The 13,906-nt window shown below is 38.1% G+C and overlaps 1 pseudogene; it reads right to left on the bottom strand.

The window, feature by feature from the left end:
- Positions 1-5,686: 5,686 nt before the first annotated feature.
- Positions 5,687-13,906, bottom strand: part of LOC131494518 (tigger transposable element-derived protein 1-like) — a 38,293-nt pseudogene continuing 30,073 nt past the window's right edge.

The following is a 13,906-nucleotide window of genomic DNA, read 5'->3' as shown; positions in this document are numbered from 1 at the left end:
TCACTCCCTTCCAATCAGCTCAGCAGGTGTCCAGATATGCAATTCTCTCTGTCTTAAAGTCTCTTTATAAATCTCTTTGTCTAGCCCTTTATTCATGATTTACATTCTTAGCTAAATGTCATTTCCTAGAAAGACTTTTCTTGACCCATCAACTTAAATTAGGTGTCCCTGTTTTAAATAGATGATGATATAGGTATAGGCATAGGTATTGGTATAGGTACAGGCATAATTAGTTGTGAAATTATTTGGTTAAGTTTCTCTATTCAGCTATATATTCAATGAGGGCAAGCATAATCTTTATTTGTTCAACATCTAGCATAGTACTTGAAACATAGAAGGCACAAAACGACTTTTGAATAAAAAGAGGTTCAAGTCTCATTACCTCAGCCAGGTAATCGAGATCAGCATCAACAGTCATAAGTAATACTGATAATATGTATCCTTGATCTAATATGATGGGAATGGCACATTAACCTCGGTGGTCTGCATCCCCAAATTTACAGCTCCAGTCTAATCATGAAAAACACCCAACAAATCTCAACTGAGCAACATTTCATAAAACATCCAACCAGAACTCCTCACAACTGTCAAGGTCATCAAAACAAGAGAAGTGTGAAAAACTGTTATAGCTAACAGGAGCCTAAAGAGGCATGACAATTAAATATAATGTGCTATCTTGGATGGGTCCTGAAACAGAAAAAGAACATTAGGTTAAAACTAAGGAAATTTGAATAAAACGTGGACTTTAATAATAATAATGTATCAATATTGGCTCATTAATTGTGACAAATGTATCATACTAATGTAACATAATAATAGGGAGAACTAGGTTTAGGGTGTTTGGGAACTTTCTGTACTATCTTTGTAATTTTCTATAAATCTGAAATAATTCTAGAATAAAAAGTGTATTTAAAAAGTACTCAAATCTTGGGGCACCTAGGTGGCTCATCTGGTTAAGCACCTGACTCTTGATTTCAGCACAGGTCATTATCTCATGGTTTGCGGGATCTAACCCTGCGTCTGGCTCCATGCTATCAGCTTGGAATTCTCTCTCTCCCTCTCTCCCTGTCCCTCCCTTGCTCTCTCTCTCTCAAAATATATAAATAAACATTAAAAAAAATACCCATCTCAATTCAATTTCCTCCGCATAAATGTTTACTGAGGACTTTCTATACCTTAGATATATGGCCAGATTATAAGCTATTTGAGCTGGAATAAAGTTTAAGCATCCAATGGTCCCCTTTTTTCACTTCATTCATGAAGAACCTAAAGTAGAGGGGCATTAAGTGACTTGCTTAAGATCATATAGCCACCAAGTGCAATATTTAAGACTGGACCCTAAATATTCCTACTCTCTCTCCAGTGTTCCTCCTGACACAGCTTTTTGCCTCCTAGGATAAAATATAATCCCTTGAAGAATTAAGCAGTTTGGTTGGGCCAATTGACAACATCCTATAAATTCAATGACTGCCTAGCAACTTATATTTTTGACAGCCTCTTCAATCTTAATTTTAAGCAGTGTCACCAAAACCCTAAATTGGATCCTGGACCCCAGATTTTGTACTATTCTTTCTATTTCTTTGTATTTCTCCTCCCACAGATCAGTAAATCTCTACAATATGCAAACCATTTTGAACAAAAAACACAGCTTTATTTGGAGTATTTGGGGAGGAGTAAGGGAGACAGAGATATTGATTGTAGAGTGTCAGACTAACTGATGGTCTGAGTTGATTACTTAATGCAATCTGATATCTTTTAACATTGTTGCTTATTATATGATTAATTTTGGAGATAATTTATCAAAGGGATAAGAATTTATTATGGTTTCTACTATTGGTTGCGCATTATGACATCAATGGAGACACACAATTAAATGATAACTTATTTACCCTTATGGAAAAGGCAGTCACGGGTGGGGAAATATATGTTATCAAGTGATTTAAGGCATTAATGGGTTATGATGAAATGCTATGGTAAGGGTGGAACTGTAAAGGCACAGAGCAGGAGTAGTCATTTCCGTCTCAGAGGTCAGGGCTGGCTTTGTAGATAAGGTGATAATTATTGCTTACATATTCTACAATTTTAGTACGACTTTTCATGGAAATTGTATTCAAAGATTCACCACCTGTAATCTCTTTCTCGGTATTCCATGTTACCTTTAGAGACCATTATTTGCCCACTCTTGGTCTATGTGGTTCAGCAATGGTGCCACTTTTAGCTTTAGGGATATATCAGAAAATTAATTTTATCACTGGCACATTATTGATCCATTAGCATAATTCCAATTGTCTCATCCAGCAACGATTGGTGCAGAAATACACATATCTCCCAAACTGGTTTGATTCCAATGAATCCTAGGATTTGCATGGATGCCTCTTCCCTTGGAACTATTGGGAGAAAGAAGTGAACCATGAAGTGTGGGAGGCCATTATAGGTACCCTGAGGATAAATCCAACCAGCAGAAGGCTAAGCCAAGAGATGGAGAGAAAGAAATAACTTAATAATGTTATTTGAAATCCTGGATCAAGTCTAGACTAATGTTAAATTTATGCCCGGACTTTCAAGTTATATGTGCTAATAAGTCTCCTTCATTGAGAAAGTTAGTTGTTGTTGTTGTTGTTGTTGTTTTTTCCCATGTGCAATTAGAAGGGTTCTACTGTCTAATAAAACAGTGTAGAGACCTTGATTCACCAAAGCATACTCTGATTCAAAATATATGAGAACAGTAAGTACATCAGAGATTGAGAAACAGTGACTAGTAGACCGAATGCAGTTGAAGTCATCCTGGCTATCAGAAGGAATTAGAAGAGCTAGCCTAGCACTAAAGCATATTTAAAAAGCCTGATGAAGCATCAGGTAAACAGACATAACTTCTGAAGGCCAAACAAGTCTTCCCTTTGTCGTAGGTCCCAAATTCAGCTACGTAAGAACCTGGCTCTCCACTTGACCAACAACTGCTTTCCTTTCTATCTAAAGTCCTAATCCTCATTGTTGTACATGTGAATAAATCTGGTTTTGCATCATTTAAAACGACAACAACAACAGCAACGACTTCATTTAATGACCACCTAAGCTCCCACACAGAAGGAGTCTGTTAGCAGTAGTGATCCTTCAGAAACCACAGGGGACCAACAGAATAAGAGCTGACATTTAACAGGGGACAGGCACTCCGCAGAGAACTTTACACCTCATTTCCAATCTCACAACACTATGGGGAGATACTTTATCATCCCCATGTTGCCCAGAAGCAAACTAAGGCTCAGAGAAGCTGGGTAACTTGTTTGAGGTCACACAGAAAGGAAGTCACAGGGCTGGGATTAGACTCCATATCTATGATTCCCTCCCACTGTCTCTCTGGTTCAAAATTATAAATGCGACCCAAAGAAATATCTGTGGGTCTTTGGCTGGCTTTATAATTGTTGATTTTATGACTGAGCAGGAATTTGTTCAATAAATTTAACTTAAAATCTGTTTTGTGGGACACCTGGGTGGCGCAGTCCGTTAAGTGTCTGACTCTTGGTTTCAGCTCAGGTCATGAGCTCACAGTTTGTGGGTTCAAGCCCCATGTCGGGATCTGTACTGACAACACGGAGCCTACTTGGGATTCTCTCTCTCCCTCTCTCTCTGCCCCTCCCCCTGCTCATGCTCTCTCTCTCTTTCAAAATAAATAAATAAATAAATAAATAAACTTAAAAAAATAAAATCTGTTTTGTACATAAAGTTTTATTAGAACACAGACACACCCATTTGGATGGTGTTATCTCCTGCTGTTTTCATGCTATGAGGACAGAGTTGAGTAATTGTGACAGAAATTGTATGACCTGCAAAGCTGAAAATGCTTACTAGCCTTTTTTAGCAAATGTTTGTTCACCCTGAATGTATATCATCTCTCTTGGACTTATTCCATGAAAGGATAGTTATATTGCGTAACAGGAAATCTGATCACACTGGCTTACAGCAACAAGATAAATTTATCTCACATAGCAACCTGTTCAGAGGTAGCATGGTTTATGGTTCCAGGTTGGTTAATTCGATGCAACAAGGAGAACTTTTCTAACTTCCCCAACATACCTCATTGGCCATAATTGTGCTAAATGCCAGCTATAATTACTAGTAAGAGGAATGTAATTATCATGATTTGTTTAGGTTGGTTAGGATTTATCTTCTGGGCCTGGGGAGGGCCCAATCTTCAACCCTTTCTGTGGCACATGGCCACCTATATATAATTGTCTTCATATTTCTCTCTCTGTATCTCTCTGTCTCTCTGTCACTCTCTCTCTCTCTCTCTCTCTCTGCATATATATATATATATATATATATATATATATATATATATGCGTCAAGAACATATGGATTAGCTTTTATTGAGTAAAAATTACTTTGATAGAATTGAAAGTGAACCAAATCCTTAGGAATGTGCTCCATGTGGTCCAATCTCCAAAAATGGGATGCTTTCTAATTTCCAGAGATCTCTCTTAGTGTTTTACAAATATTAATCATTTCTTTTCCATGGGAGAAGATTAAAGGGCACTTAGGGAGGTGAGGTGACTATAACTTAATTAGGACGTATAAATGAATAGGAATATGGAAACGTAAGTCATTGCAATAATTGTTCAAACAGGGGAGGAGATGGTAATCCTGCTACACAGCAGTGATCCGGAATGATCTGGAAACCTGTTCTCACCCCTCTCCGGGGAGGTCTGGTGGGTTGAAGTGCTGCTGCTCTAATCCAGTCCTCAGACCCATTTTCTGGGTTAGCATAATATTTTACAAATTTTTCCATTTTATTTATTTGAGAGAGAGAGAGAGAGAGAGGGAGACCCCAAGTGGGGGAGGAGCAGAGGGAGAGAGAGAGAATCCCAAGCAGTCTCCACGTCCACACAGAGCCCTATGCAGGGCTTGATTCCATAACCTGGGATCACCACCTGAGTGGAAACCAAGAGTCCAATGCTCAACAGACTGAGCCACCGAGGCGCCCTTGGGTTAGCAAAATATGTGATGGAGACTACTGTCAGCAAGATATCAAGGCACCAGCGATGAAGTGTGTGGAGGGATGAGAGTTGCTGGAATTATCTGATGATTACAGAGTACTTTGAATTAGGTCCAGACACCATTCCTGCAGGGCACAGGGTAGTAGTGGTGGTTAGGAGTTGTGGCTCTGCCTTCGAACTCCCTGGAATGGATCCTGGCTCCATCCATCTTTCCTAACTGCACAGACCTCAGCAAATCTTTTGAAACATCTATGCCTCAATATATTCATCATTTTTTAAAAATGATAATACCTAACTAATAGGATTGTTATGATAGATAAGAAAAGTAATAATTATCTCTCTCTCTCTCTCTCTCTCTCTCTCTCTCTCTGAGTGTGTGTACCTTTGTATTACTGAGATCAATCTTTGAAATAAAATAAGCACCTAGTATCTATTACCATTATTTTAATGAAAACTGCCATCACATCTCCATTTCTCCTGGAAAATTTTAAAGAAGTCAAGATTGATAGGATACTAGGGTCTTTAAGACCCTCTCTCAGACACGGCAGCCTAGGCAAAATACTGCTCAGGTAGCCATTTAAATGGATTCTTCCACAAGTCTAATAAAAAGCTGTCCTCATCAAGGCTGTCTCCATCTGATTCTTTTAATCTACCCTAAAATATCAGACAGCACTATATTTATATCAGGCATTTAATCATTGAGAGCTGTAATCAGGAAACCTGACTTGTGTAGACTTCCTTCTTGACTGACTGGAGCAGCATTCAAATGTAATGTACTCCTCCATCGGCATGATGGTGGGGAAGAAAGCCAGTGCTCTCATTGGACTAGCTGTTGAGTTATTGACTGCACTGTCCAACTTGACCTTTAGGCGCCAGACATCAAAGCCCTGAGATACAATTAAGTCTCCTGTTATTCACCAGAAGTGGAACATTTTAATGTATGAAACTGAATCATCTTGGGAAGGCCATTCTAGTTGGAGCCTTGTGCCTAAGACAAAGAGCTGGGCAAGGGAGACATGAAACAACTTGGTTTTGATCAGTAAGAAGCAAATTGACTTTGGTTAATATAAGCAAATTGGTTTTGATAATCATATTGTACTTATATTAAGGCAGGAAATTATATGTCTATTTAATCACATTCGAAACTGGGCACATTAAATGAGCAGGCATCCCTAATGATAGGCTGCTATGGGTGTGTACAAAAAAAATACCATAAAGAATTTTAAGCTTAAATGATAAGATTTTTTAACTTTATAAATATTGAAGACAAGGCAAACCTTCTACCTAATGCTGTAAATAATGGCAATCAATCACTGGAAAGTAGACGAGGTCATTTGCAAAGAGGCCAGAAAAGATCAATATGGTCTCCTAGCAACAGACCTGCATACTGCAAGATCCTGCAGCCATCTGGGACCTTTCAATCTCTGACCTGACCCAATAAGCCACATCAGGGTCATTGTCTGCATTTCCATAATGCTAACTCAGAGAACATATTTTCCAATGACAAAGATGTTAGTACTTATCAAATAAATATGAGGCGGAATGAGCACCTAATGCAGAATAGCCTAATAGAGAGTTAATTAATTTATATCTATGGCAAATTATATTTAATTTGACCTAGATAGTACTGTATAAAATAAAACTGGATGTACAAAGAAAGTCAGATGCTTTTGCTCAGCAAATTAAAATTGCAGAAATTAATAAAAAAAGTGAGAATCATTGGGTTCTGGATCCCGATAGTGTTTATTTTTGTTATTCTAATCAGCACTAAGCCATATCTTTGATATGATAATCAAGATAATTTTCCAGATAGAAAATGCTCAGTTATTCCGACCTTAACCCAAATTGATTTTTAATTATATATTTTGCTTCAATTTTTTTACGCAACCTTCTTTAAAATTTTTGTTTTAATGTTTATGTTATTTCTGAGAGAGAGAGAGAGAGAAAGAGAGAGAGAAGGGGAGGGTCAGAGAGTGAGAGGGGGACACAGAATCTGAAGCAGGCTCCAAGCTCTGAGCTGTCAGAACAGAGCCTGACGCGGGGCTAAAACTCACAAACTGTGAGATCATGACCTGAGCTGAAGTTGGACACTTAACCAACTGAGCCACCCAGTGCTCCAGCACAACCTTCTTTTTAAACCCAGTCATTTCAATTAAGAATGACAAAGACAAACATAAATAAATTATTACAATAAAGTGTGATATATACAAAGCATATGATATAACATGATCTTAAATGGAACACTTTACCCTGCATGTCTTAGGGGTTGTGGATGAGGGAATATTTCCAGAGGATTTGATATCTGAGCAACTTTTCCTAGTAGTTAAGTGTTTTATTGGACTGAGTTTGTCTGGTTTCATATCGCAGATCCAAGGCCGACTAGCTGCTTGACTGGGTAAATTACATAACATTTTGGTGCCTCAATTTCTTCCGCTATATAGTAGGTATTAGAAGTTGTTCTAAGTATTAAAGTAATGTGTATGCAAAATGCTTATAAGAATATCTGGCATAGGGGTGCCTGGATGGCTCAGTCAGTAGAGCATCCAACTCTTGGTTTCTGCTCAGGTCATTATCCCAGAGTCATGGGATTAAGCTCTGTGCTGAGTATGGTGCCTGCCTCCTTAAGATTCTCTCTCTCTCTCTTTCTTTCTCTCTCTCTTTCTCTCTCTCTCCCTCCCCCTCTGCCTCTCTCTCCACCCCTCTTTCTCTAATAAAGAAAAGAATATCTGGCATATAGTAAGTTTAACAAATATTATTTTCATTGTTATCCTTAGGAATCACTACTTTGATATATGCTAATTTCATCAATTAACTCAGTAAGGATTTCCTGAGAGCCTAGTCTATCAGGCAAAACTCTGACCCATAGCAGTGAGCATGAGACAAAGTTCTTGTTCTCATAGGGGTACATCCTTGACATCAAGTCCAACATCTGTCATATAAGGCATTGGGAATGGATGTCTTAAGTTTTAGGTTTCTAGGATGAGCGAAATAATACAAAGAAGGTTGTAAGCATGGAAGACAGAGTTTATCACACTTTCTGATAACTCACTTTATTCTGAGAAAGAGGTTAGGGAAAATAAATGAAAGTTAGACTTAAATGTGTGTCAACTTGCATAGGCAGTTAGCACATGATATTGTCTGAGAGGCAGTATTGAAAGACTTAGGTTTCTAAATATTTTTATAACCATAATATTCTCATTGTTAGGACTTCACTACTTCGGGATAGAAAACTATGAGTCTTGGAACTCATTTTAAGCACCAGATTTTTCTGGAAAGAATGACAAAATGAAGTCACAATGATCTATTGGTATGAAAATCTATCTATGGGAGATGAGCAAGCCTGTCACCTGAGAAGGTGTAAGAGCAGGAGAAGAAAGAGTTGGAGAAGAGTACAAGAAGGCACAATTTTCCCTAAGGATCGGAAGACCTTTTGCAAGCACTGCAAAGGAGGCTCCTGTGGTCATGGGCCTGAGGGCCACAGGCACCTGGCGAGACTGGGAAGAAGCACACAATGAATAGTGCATAAGACCCCTCATTCCCACTCCCCAAAACGTGGCAAAATAAGACAAGAAAAATGAAGACACATTTCTTTGTTTTGTTATAGAGAAAGATGATCCAGATTCCAGGTCAGCTTTATCATTCACTGCCTTTGTGACCCTGGAAAAGTCATTTAAATTCTCTGAGTCTCAGTATCTTTAACTCTAAAATGTCAATTATCAATACATCTCTAGCTAGACTGTTGTAAGTATCAAATGAAATGATATTTGCAGAGCTGATAGTTCATATAGAGCTTAGTTCATATAGTAGGCATGCAATACATAAAATAATAATAACAAAGATAATAGTTATTTTATTATTTTCATTACCTTAGACAACAAATGCCCCTAAGACAGGAAGGGAAGAGGTGCTCATTTCTCATGTCATGACAGTACCCAGAAGAAAGCAACATTAAGTTGGGGGTTTATATAACTGTAACTGTAACTATAACTATAACTATAACTATAACTATAACTATAACTATAACTATAACTAACTATAACAACTATAACTATATTATATATATGTATGTATGGCTTAACCCAAATATGCGAATACTTGAGTGTGAATGTCTGTCTGCATTGTGCCCAGTGCTGTGCAGGATATCATGAAGAACACAAAAGTATGAGATGACTATCACTCTCAAGTAACTTACCATCTAGGTGGTAAGGCAAAACACACAATTCAGAGAAGGGTCAGTGCAGGCAAAAGTCTAGGTAAGGCTTCTAAGAATAGAAAATAACTGATCTAGATGTTAAAGAATGGAAAGAATTTGGATGAAGGCAAGAACTAAAGGAGGACTTTTAAGGTTGAGAACAGCATAATTCAGAACAATTGATGGCATGTATTGAAAACCAGCCAAGGGATAACATAAGTCAGGGAATAAATAGAAGTGAGATAAATGGCGAGAACCAGAGTGTGAAGCCATCCATGGAGGGCCTTAAGAAATGATGGCAACATTCCTTGCACAGCCAGAAATAAATACTAGATCATTGCCTAAAATGAAATGTAAGGTCCTGAGTGTTTTGAGAATGGCAAACTGTGGCAAAGGATTAACAATGATAGGAGTCATTGGTTAACATAACCTAGGAAATAAGCCACAGCGAAGATGGTTCTTTTCTTCCCCCATAGATACTACTCATTGCCTGATATCAAAACAATCATTTCCAAGGAAAATGGATTTTGAAAAAGAGTAATTACACATTTGGCAACATGATAGTTGCCTTTACTTTTTTCTCTATTCTTGCATTGATTTCCAAATAGAGTTGGCAAATGCAAATTACAAACACATCAGGCATTTCGTAAACATCCCACACATTTCCAGGGCAGCTCAGAGCCAGACGTGGAAACAATAGTCTGGCAAATAAAATGTGAGATCACCTCTCAGAACAGCACAAAACTGCTTCTTTCCCCCAAACTGCATACTCCTACACTGTGGATACTCTCCCTGAAATTAAAGGGTGTCGCCATCTTTCATTGGTGGATCTGTCCCATCGGAAGTAGTCAGGACCTAGATTGTACACTATGAGTCCCATGCGAGGAAGAACATACAATAAATGAGAAAATGGTTTTAATGTGATTGAAATGGAGCCCATCCCAGGCCCTTCTGGCTCAAGAAAGGGAGCCATACCAGTGCTCTTACTAACTGTGTTCAGGGATCAGAATCATTGATTGGAAAAACAAGGGTGTCTGTCAATACAATAGAATATGAAACAGAACTAATTTGGCCTTATCATCAACAATAAACAGTTTTATTTGTATTGTTCCAGTCTCTTGGCTTAAAAATTGAATTAATTTAAAATAGTAACAAAGCTGAGAATTCCTAATTTTTGTTATTATTATCTGGTCTGTTACTACAAATACAGAGCAAACATTTAAAATGTTACTCAAGGCACAGATGAAAAATTAGAGGAAATGATACAGACTGTTTTCTGTATCATGGAAAGAATTTTTAATATGTCAAAATTTAACAAATAATTCATCATGTAATACTTATTTTAATTAAAGATACAGCATCATTCATTATAGGAATAGGAGAGAAAAATAGGAAATGCTTTCTCAATGTGAACTGGGGTAGGTGAGTATATGAAGGAGGTGTGGTTATATATGAAGGTGTATTTTCTCTAACCATTGAGGCTTTCATAAATTTATGATTCATCTTACTCATTCTTGAATTGCATAAAGGGTCCATATTATTTTCTCTGAAGAGCAAGGACTGATTTCCTATTCATTCATAGTCAACAAATAATTATTGAGAAATAAGCACTGTATTATTTTGAGGATGTTGCATAACTTGGCATATTTTAGAAGTTTTGTTGATTCCCAGTAAGTAGACTCCAGCACGAGTGAGTTACCCTGTGGGCACGCAAAACAGGAGACATTTCAGTTTCTGAGATCCTTTCCGGATCTCCCTGAGCTGCTGCCCTGACACAGACCACCATACGTCTATCACCTCGAACCCTTGATATTTAATGAAATATTTTTTTACAATCTTAGATTTCTTGTGAACTGAATCACTAGCAATTCATCTCTGACAAATTGAGAGACGGTGATTTTATAGGTAGAGAGAGAAGGCAGTAGAGTAGCTAAGATGAAAAACATGGCTGAAGTGTATAAGACAGGGAAAGAAAAAGATAAAAAAAAAACAGGTTTGGGTAAATAAGAGGTAAGAATAATAGTGGTATAATCAGAAACACACAGAGTACCTAGTACCAAAAGAGAGAAAGAGAGAGAGAAATGCACAAAGAGAATTTTATCTTCTCCTCTTTTTCTTCAACTTATATCAATTCTGATTTAGTTAGCCTATGTTGGTTGCAAACTCTCCCTAGCAACAGCCTCTCATTGGCCATCTAGCTCCCATGTGATTCCATGAAATCCAGCTCAGCTTTATGCCAAAACACAGAGCCCCACTACTGTCTTCATGATAAGATAAGCAGAAAACAGTTTGAGAGGACAGCAGTAAGACCAATTATTTTTTCGTTAGGGCTTAAAGATCTTCTCTAAGGGTCTACCTTATCAAATATACCCAGACGGAACCAATCTCTTCCTACCAATGAAGCTCTCATTTATTTTTTTTTGTAGTAAGATCAATAAAAACATTACAGAGGTATTGGTTGTCTCAAATATGAATATGAGCATGTATAAATTCAATCCTAAATTGCAGAGACACATCTGGAGAGACTGTCTTGGAGCAAAATACTCCTGGGACCTCTTAGCCAAATTCAAAGTTAGGCAAGACTTGATAGAACTGTCTGTATCAGGACTTAGTTATCATTACATTGAAAGGAGATTTTTATTTTTAAGTTACAGATTTACCTATAAGGAGATCCTACAGCATAAAATAAAGGATGGGACAATAGAAATTGTGAAGAGATGATTTTAATGTCATACTAGGTTGTTAAATTTTACTAAAAAGAAAAAAGAAAAACAAAACTCAAAAATTCCATACCAGATTGAAAGATTGCTCAGGATTCAGCACACTTTTCATCTATTCCACATACGGGGGGAATGCACAACCTACTTTAGTTTCTACAAAGTGTACCATTTCTGATACTTTAAATAAGATTTTACTGCCTAGCATATATCTGTACCCATCTCTTTGTTCATTTATTCTCCCAGCACTGCAGTCTCCACAGAAGGAGTCTAAAATGAAAATATATCTTAAGGCAACTGGACGATATTAAGTGAAATCTAACATTTCCTTTTACTGTGATGTATGATTTCTCCTATTATAATGAGTGTCCTTGAATTTGTGCCAGGCGAGGCATTCCTTTCAGCATCTCTCTTTGGACGTGATGACAAACTATACTGCTGTGGTATTTGCTGAATTTCCAAGGGAAAAAAAAATGTCCACACTCTTACCCCTCTAAATGGAACATCTGGAATGGGAACTAAGACAATGCCAAGATGGCATTAAAAACTGGATTACAGCATTTCCTTGTGCTGCCAAATTCTCTTAAAAATGCATCTTCCCACAAAATCCTACGCCACTGCAGCCTCAGGATCTGAACACCACTGTTCTAAACGTAAGGGAATTGTTTTTTTTATTGCTGTTGTGATAGAGAGACAATGAAATGTGATGTTTCCTTTCCTGGGAACTAACAGCAGGGACAAGACCTTGAAGTAGTTTCACTTTGCTTTCATTATAACTTGATTTCCACTTTTCATGGGACACAATGATAGGAGGCGGCTGCAATCTGAAGGTTATGCCGACTTCAATTTTCAATAAATGGACAACAGTGAAAGATCCATGTGCCCATGGAGCCATTCCTAAGATATCCATGTGGAAATGATTTTTGTCCTTACTTCTTTGGCTTAGGTCATAGTTCTGTTTTTTTCTGTTAGTTCAATAAACATTGAACATTTACTATGCTCCAAGCATGGCACTAGTTATTAGGAGCATGAAGACGAATATTCATTCAGGGCCCTGTCTTTGCAGTGTTAGTAGACATCACAGATGTGTTCAGATTCACTACAACACGGTACAAGGTAGGAAAAAGCAAGCACAAAGCCTAGGAAAAAGGTAGTTAGGCCTGGATGAAGGTTTGACGCAAGAGACTGTCTGATCACCTATGAGAAGCCCTATGAGAAAGGCTGAAGTTGGGTGTTAGGGTCAATAATCATTCTTCAGAGAATACATTCACTCATACCCTCAGCATTTTCTGGGTGACTTCTCTGTGTTCAAATTGTCTCAAAGTTTAATCATGAACAAAGACAAGTAAATTATTGTAACCAGTAAGGGAAGTACTATGATAGAAATGTAAGTGGTTGTTATGGGTTAAATTGTGTCTCCTCAAAATCCATATGGTAAAGTCCTACCCCCAGTACATCAGAATGTGAACTTATGTGGAGACAGGGTCTTTAAAGAGATAATTGAGTTAAAATGGGATTGCTAGGATGGGCCTTAATCCAATATGACTGCTTTATAAAAAGGGAAGGGTCGCCTGGGTGACTCAGTCATTTAAGGATTTGACTTCAGCTCAGGGCATGCATGATCTCATGGTTTGTGAGTTGGAGCCCCAAGTTGAGCTCTGTGCTGACAGCTTGGAGCCCGAAACTTGCTTAAGATTCATTGTCTTCCTCTCTCTCTGCCCCTGCCCTGCTCGAGCTCTGCCTCTCTCTCTGTCTCTCTCTCTCTCTCTTTATCTCTCAAAAATAAATAAACACTGGTGCACCTGGGTGGCTCAGTGGGTTATGTGATGGACTTCGGGTCAGTTCATGATCTCGCAGTTTGTGAGTTTGAGCCCCGAGTTGGACTCTGTGCTGATAGCTTAGAGCTTGGAGCCTGCTTTAGATTCTGTGTCTCCCTTTCTCTGTCCCTCCCCTCCCCTGCTCAGGGGCTCTCTCTCTATCTTTCTCTCTCTCTCTCTCTCTCCCTC

Source organism: Neofelis nebulosa, chromosome 14, assembly GCF_028018385.1.
Source record: "Neofelis nebulosa isolate mNeoNeb1 chromosome 14, mNeoNeb1.pri, whole genome shotgun sequence".
Lineage (NCBI taxonomy): Eukaryota > Metazoa > Chordata > Mammalia > Carnivora > Felidae > Neofelis > Neofelis nebulosa.
Note: the sequence above shows the minus strand (reverse complement) of the source record. Positions and strands in the feature narration are given on the sequence as shown.